This window comes from Haemaphysalis longicornis, unplaced genomic scaffold, assembly GCF_048455015.1.
Source record: "Haemaphysalis longicornis isolate Haplotype H1 unplaced genomic scaffold, Haemaphysalis longicornis Haplotype H1 scaffold_2, whole genome shotgun sequence".
Lineage (NCBI taxonomy): Eukaryota > Metazoa > Arthropoda > Arachnida > Ixodida > Ixodidae > Haemaphysalis > Haemaphysalis longicornis.
This window is the reverse complement of record NW_027526295.1, coordinates 91,268,284-91,275,450: the sequence shown is the minus strand read 5'-3', so window position 1 is coordinate 91,275,450 and position 7,167 is coordinate 91,268,284. Positions and strand designations below refer to the sequence as shown.

The 7,167-nt window shown below is 44.9% G+C and overlaps 1 long non-coding RNA gene across 1 annotated transcript; it reads right to left on the bottom strand.

Moving 5' to 3' along the window:
- Positions 1-377: 377 nt before the first annotated feature.
- LOC144167247 (uncharacterized) lies at positions 378-6,174 on the bottom strand. The gene is made up of 3 exons (XR_013321901.1): positions 5,967-6,174; positions 5,273-5,359; positions 378-1,101 (listed from the first exon to the last, which is right to left on the bottom strand). It is a non-coding gene; the product is annotated as an uncharacterized LOC144167247 (long non-coding RNA).
- Positions 6,175-7,167: the final 993 nt, after the last annotated feature.

Genomic DNA, 7,167 nt, shown 5'->3' with positions numbered 1-7,167 from the left:
ATTCCATGCAAGGATAGCGATGCATCCTACATAGTTCACTGGAGATTTTTAAAAGAAGAATTCAATAGCACCAGAATGATGTCAAAAAGGGCAATGTAAGCTGAAATGCCTTGGCGGATCATCACCTGGCTACTGACCACGTCATCGATTGGGATTCCGCAAGCATAATCGCATCAGAGAAGCGCCTGTCGACACGACTACTTTTAGAATCAGTGCATATTCAACCAACTAAAAACACGATTAACCGGTCGTGGGGTAATCTCCCCGAGATACACATGCGCACTCTGCACCACCGAACCTATAAATAATCGAGACCTTTCACCCCCCTTTCATTGTGATCAAGGGACCAGTAGGGGCCCCAAAACGTCTTTTATTTGTTTTTGACCAGGCGAGTGCCTGCTTGTATTTCATCAACACCGAACTAACCCGCCTGAATCACCACTTCATAGACATTGAGCAATTCTTTGAATTGGTTTATTGTAGCAAGCTGTCTTGTTTATTTCCTTATTTTTTTGGCATTTCCTGTCTCATTTGAAATTGGGAGACCAGATAGCTTTTACTACGGGTCATGCACTGGTGACAACAAATATTTGATTTCACTTTAAACAATTTTGAGTTCTGTTTTACTGCTCACCAGCCAATGACCTGAAATATAAGAGGCTCTTAAAACATGTGCTGGCATTTCTTGCCTGCACTGTAGTACAACTAATCATGACTTTTATCATATTTTGTTCACAAATTGTAATATTTAGAAAGTATTCAGCTGAATGAAAACGTTATTTCAGAAGCATGCGCAATCAACAAGGCCTCAATGACTCACCACATGGTTCACTTGTTTCCGTCATAAATAACCTGATTGCAGCCACATTCCACCCAAGACGAAGGTAACATACCCTCTGGGATGATGAATATTTAAAATGCCTTACGAGTAAGTGCTCAGCACATGAAATTGTGGCATTAAAACAGAAGATCCGTCTGCGGCATCCTTCACTTGGGGCAGCGCTTGATCACAAACTTCGAGAAGCTGAAGAATGCTCCATGCGCCGCTCCAGCCAGCAGAAACAATGCAGGACGCAAGTTGGTAGGTGGACCGTTGGCATCCTGCGATTGTGAAGATTTTTATTTAGTAGATGCTCTTTTTTTTTGTACCGTTGTTCATTTTTCCTTTAACAAGCAGCTGAACTCCTGCAGGTTCTACGAATCATACAAGCATAATAAAATGCAGCAATGCAGAACAATTGGCAGGGTTACCTCAATTTTTCTTTTCTAGGAATGAAAACAATGTAGGTAATCTATACACAACTACAATCAAACCTTTCAATTTTTACCTACTTCACTCCTAAAGCCCGCATACACGTTAGACATGTGAGAAAGCTGCTAAATTTATGCCCACAAACTTAATCAGGCATCAGAAATCGGCAGGGAACGACGTGTTACCTTTAAATGGCACTTTGTTTGTTCAAAACACGTAAATGGGCGAGAAAGGCCCATAACTATGATTTCGTACCCTTATCTGGAATGGTTTTCAGGCAATGCTTACATCTCACTTCAGTACCTTCAGGTGGTGGAGATCTTTGAAAACTCATTGCGGGCAAGTGGGTTGTGTTCAAGCTCTCGTATCTTGCCAGCATATGCTGGATTCCAGCATTCCCAATTCAACGTGACGACTTGAATGTGGTGGATGCAAGAAAGAATAAGCACACGCCAAGGGCGTAGCCTGGGGGGGGGGGGTCCAGGTGCTCCCCCCCCCCTTCATAATGTTTTATGCCAAGGCTGGGGTGCGGTTTAGGCAGCCTGAAAAACCGCCTGAAGTCACCTGCAGTTTTAAGGACATTCTTGCTCACATAAAGCTGAAAACAAGGGCTATGTCAACGTCTGATCCCTGCGCCCGCTCCAGATGCTGTACCTGTCAATATATACAGCCCGGCTGCATTTCGCGCCGGATACACCGACAAGCACCGGGAACCTGCCGCGAGCCGATCAAAACAGCCCTACTGTTTCAATGGCGGAACAGCACGGCCGGGGAATGGTAGAACAGCAGGAAAAGCTTCATATAGGCTTACATGTGGTCGGGAGCGTGTCATTCCTTGTCTTTACACTGGTACAAAGTATAATCACATGACAGAGCATGTCGCTGTATTTTGTTCAGTCAACTATCAATCCTTGATATGTTTATTTTTCTACCGACATCGCATTTCATTGACTATTGCAGATCCATAATTTCTGCTGCATAAAAAGCATTGCTCTGCCCATGTTGTATTTCCTCCACATCAACAAAACTACACAATTCTCCTTATTGCGGAGCTTTGTTTTTTTGGCACTATTCCACTGTTTCCTTGACCTCCCTCTTGGTTAGAATCAGCATTCTGTATTTGCTTAACCGGAATTTTTGAAGCCATGTCTGTTTCGATTTAACAGATAGAAATATAATGAAATTTAAGAAACGTGCAACAAGCTCAACATTCAACAGCAGTGCAATAAGGTGTTCTGCTTAGCGCAAGTTTACTACTCACGTTACTAGCACAAAAAATAACAAAAGGCGATTACTTAAGGACGAAGACGCACGTTTGCTAGCTTCACCGCCATAATATACGAATGCGACACATGTACAGTCCACTGCGATTCGATGGTTGTCGCGGGAAAGCTACTCTTTCAAACGAAGCAGAAAGAACACCAGCTTTAGCAAATATTCCATGCAAGTTTCGTTATCGTCGGCGTAATAAAGGGCAACCAAGTCCAAGTCTGTGCTTGATAACAACGAATGTACAGCTTGAAACCCAAAGGGTGGCAAGTCAGTCGTGCGGGCCATTGTTGTATCATGGAACAGCCAACAAGGGAGCGAAGAGTGCGAAATCTCGATTTTCATGGTTCCGAAACGAAACCGTGGGCTGGTGGCACGCTTGGCCGCTCGATGCTGGCGCGATAACCTTCAAATCGTGCTCGACTGTACTTCATAGCTGACAAGAAAACTTAATAGTCCCTTTTCTAAAGGAAAATCTAAAACACGAGAATCTTGATAGCAAACATTCAGTGTTGGCCTCCACTTCCTCCCGACGAACTTCGGGGACCGCGCGCCACTCACGAGCGCACTCATGATCACGCTCACGAGCGTGGGTCTGCCTAACCACCTGCTCTGCGGACGAATGATTCGCCCGTGGTCTGCCCATAGACCAGCGAACGGGAATTTAGGTGATCATAATTATCATCACCATCTAAGCTCCTTAAAGGAGCCATGAAGAGAAAACACAAGTTTGGTTCATTCAAAAGATTGTCTCGTTAGAATCATACTGACACCAATTTTAACGTAAACTTCGCTCAAATAAGCTACATAATTAGGAAAAACGGGAATGGTCATGCGACCCACCAGCTCATTTCCCGCAACAGAACCTACGATGTCACATGAGCTAAGCTCTGCGATTGGCGGAGGCTGGCAGAAGCAGACGCCAATTAGGTAGAGCTTACAAACTAGACGAATGAGCGATTTGCGCTTAAATTTAGGGCACATTCTTTACAAAGCAATAAGAATGATGGGACAAACAGTGGAAGTTACGAAAGCACATGTAAACATAGAAGTACTGATGCGTTCTGCTGTTCGTACTGCGCACAGCATGCTTGGTTTAGCTGCACAGCACTGCGGGGCTTGGGGTTGTCTCAGACGACACTGGCCGATTGACGCAAGCAACGGTGTCTTACGTGACCCCATTTGTCGAGTGAGCACTGTTTCAGGGAACGAACATTTTCTCCCAGAACAAAAACAAGCCAGATTTAAATGCAGGCAAAAACAAACCAAACGCTTGCCACGGTATGGTGGCGCCATCTAGGTTACAGAACGTAAAAAAACGCGGGAACAAACCAACACCGCTGTACAGGGTGGAGACAACCTTTGAACGGTCCCGTGCCGCCGCAATTGGGCCAACGGGCTCAACGCGTTATTCTTTTCGTTTCCCACGAGACCTAGCAACGCGAAACAGACAATATGATTCAAACTTCTTCAGTAAACCGCGTTGCGGCGATAATTTTAGCGCGGTTTTGACACAATGACTTGCTTCGGCGGCGAGCGAGCAACCGAAAATGGCGCCGCCAGCGTATACGTGTCTCTGCCCTGTACGGCGGATGCGTGAATGAAGGTACTCTAGGCTGCAGAGCGGTCGGTTCCTGTGATGTCATTTGGGACCACGAAAACGCACGATTGAGCGGGAAAATCAAAATTTTAACCTAAATTGTTTAATTTCTCAGTGAATAAAGCACCGTTTGTATCCGGACAAGCGCTGGGGGCACTATAAAACACGAAATCTTTCGAATAAAACCAACTTGCATTTTCTCTTCATGGCTCCTTTAAGGTGGGCTTTACAGTTAGCGTTGAGCATACACAAATCGCATGTTAAAGTCAGTTATTTCAAGCTTCGTTTGCAAAACAACGCGCAAGATGCCTTGCCTACATATTTCCCCGTCCCATCTTTTGGTCGACCATGGTTCCCCCCCCCCCCCCTTCGAAAAAAAATTCCTTGCTACGCGCCTGGCAAACGCCCAATCAGGAGTACGTTCAGCATGCACGTCGGTTGTTTAAAAAAAGGGTTTAATGTATTGCTCAGAAGACTCAATGCTTGCACGCATCTTGGAGCAGCAACGGCCTTGGCAGATGTGTTTGAGTGGTTTTTCCTCTCTCATAACACCCACAGTGCTTTCAGGAAAAGCCCCAGGCCTAGCAATTAGCATGTTCCAGTTAAGAATAATGCTGCTGATACTTTACATTTTAAAATTTTTTTCTTTGTGGAAGGATGTTTCTTTATTGGCGGTACAGCACTAGCGTGCGTAAATCGCAGCCTTCAGAACCCCAATCAGGCCTGTTTAAATGGTACAGGCAGTTACATAACTATTGGAAAAAGTGGACTGCAAGGACTGTCAATTCACATGATAAACATCCAAAAAATAGCTGAAAACAGAACTGGTAAGGCTTTATCGAAGACTAAACTACAAAGGTAATAACATTTTTGTGTCACCACCTAAGAAATATGGCTTCACCGTAAACATGACTAACACCAGGAAGTTCGTATACATGGTGATTAACTGCTACGCCCACATTATGATTTTGGGTGAAACTTTTGAGTTTTCCGAAATTAACAATAAAGGTTGCCATTGAGCGCCTACATGTTAGGTTATGCATGAAACACCAATAAGTGTTACGGGGGAGAGAACTTGTACATTCAAGTGATCGAACCTTATTCAAGTATGATAGCCCACTGTGCTACCAAAACTGTGTTTGAAAACTTACGTTCTGGCAGCCAAACACTGTTGACAATGCTTGTGGCTCTTGCCCGGTTGAATGGAGGGACGTGATGCGCTCAGACCGTCCAGAGGTCTAAAACGGGATGACACATGATTACCACACATGCAAGAATGGAAATGATTAGGTGCAAGAATGTTACGTCTCGGGCAACACAACATTCAGCCAAAATCACTGCCCGCGTACCGCCGCACCGTACACATGGTGAGGTGGCTCGCCGCAAACGCAACGAAGCTTGCGAGGCGCGCACATTCGCTCGCAAACGATTCTCCCTCGCAATTCCCAACACGGCACAAACGACTGCGGTGATCAACGAAGCCGAAAACGCTGCGCAGCACAGTTTAGAGGAGTAGCCGCCCGTGTTCTGATAAACTACGCGTAAGACGTGGTTCGCAGTGGTGAACTCTGAAGCTGTTCAATATAGTGCTGCGGAATGGGAAACGTTACTGAGTTACTGAGCGCCACGGCGTTACTGAGCGCCAGTGCGTTTAGCGCTCAATGCAAGCACCACAATCTTTCGCACATCGCCTTTCTAGAGACGAGCCCTCTAGGTTCAACCTCGCCAGTTCAGTTAAACAATTCACACACGCGTGCTCCTGTTAACGAATCCTTAAAGCGGCGATGACAGCTACAAACGACATCCAGTGACAAGAAAGGCGGCAAATGTGACGAGACAGCTTACCGAGAGGAGCCAACGCAGAAGAGCGAGCGACGTTCAGAGGCAAGCGCCAACGAAATTAGCCGTCTTCAGGTGGCAAAGTTGTTCGCAAATACTTCATCGCGAAGTCGAACACGACAGACACAACCGAAGACGACGAGGTGCCCAATTAATCATAATAACTGCGCTTGTTTAACCGCACACCACAGTAAACACGTAAACAATCCGATGAAAGACGGGTCACGGGGTATCTGTTCCGGAATCCGGACACGCCGCCGCGCGCCGTACTCAAGATATCGGCCGTTGGCAGGGAGTTGCGTAAACAAATTAAAACGACAACAATAAATAATTACCTCTTTTACTGAATATAACATAATCTTTAGGTTTATTATTTACTGTGTGTATTATAATAAAGAAGCTTAGATATTTAAAGTTTACAAACACAAAACGCGAACTGAAGCTTATGGCGCTCGATTTGAACGTTAAAAAAAGCAGCAGATAGTAAGATAACACTGCGCAATGAAATTTGGCAGTGTTCTAGTGTAAGTAATCGTATTATTATTTGGCGTCTGTTTATTTAGCGCCCGATTTCATGCCCCTACCTCCCCAACTTTTGTTTTCTTTTGATATCTGCCTTGTTCTCCAACGTTGTTTCTGCAGGAGAAACTAGGTGGTCTGTTTATTGCATTTGTACACAATATTTACGGTCGCTAACAATAAGAATGGAATAAAATTGTGATTGCTAGTACGTTATAACTCCACTGAGTGACGAGAATGACTGTTGTCAGAGAGGGCTATGATTGTGCTGGTGGGGCAGGAGAGGAACAGGGAACGACGGAATGATGATACAGATGTCACAGTTCAAGGCTGTGCTGTGCTCCGTGCAAGGCTGTAGGAAACAAAAAGTGGGAGGGGGAGTGTTATTCTGTCGATGTCGTAATAAGCAAGGGCTGATATTTTTCCTGTTTCAACGTCGGTGCTGCCGCTGCTTTTTATTGAATTTGGCAGCTTTTATTTTTTTTTTTTTTGCTTTTGAACATTTTTGACGAGGTTGGGTGGATGGTACAATGGGATGTCTTTTTGAAATTATATTGCATGCATGACCTCAATCAATGATGATCTGAACACCTTTTCCCCACCCTTTCAACACCCTTAAAAAAAAGGGGCGTTGAGGTTGGTCAACACCCTTTTTTTTCACGCAAAAAGGGTGGAAAGCTACAAAAAA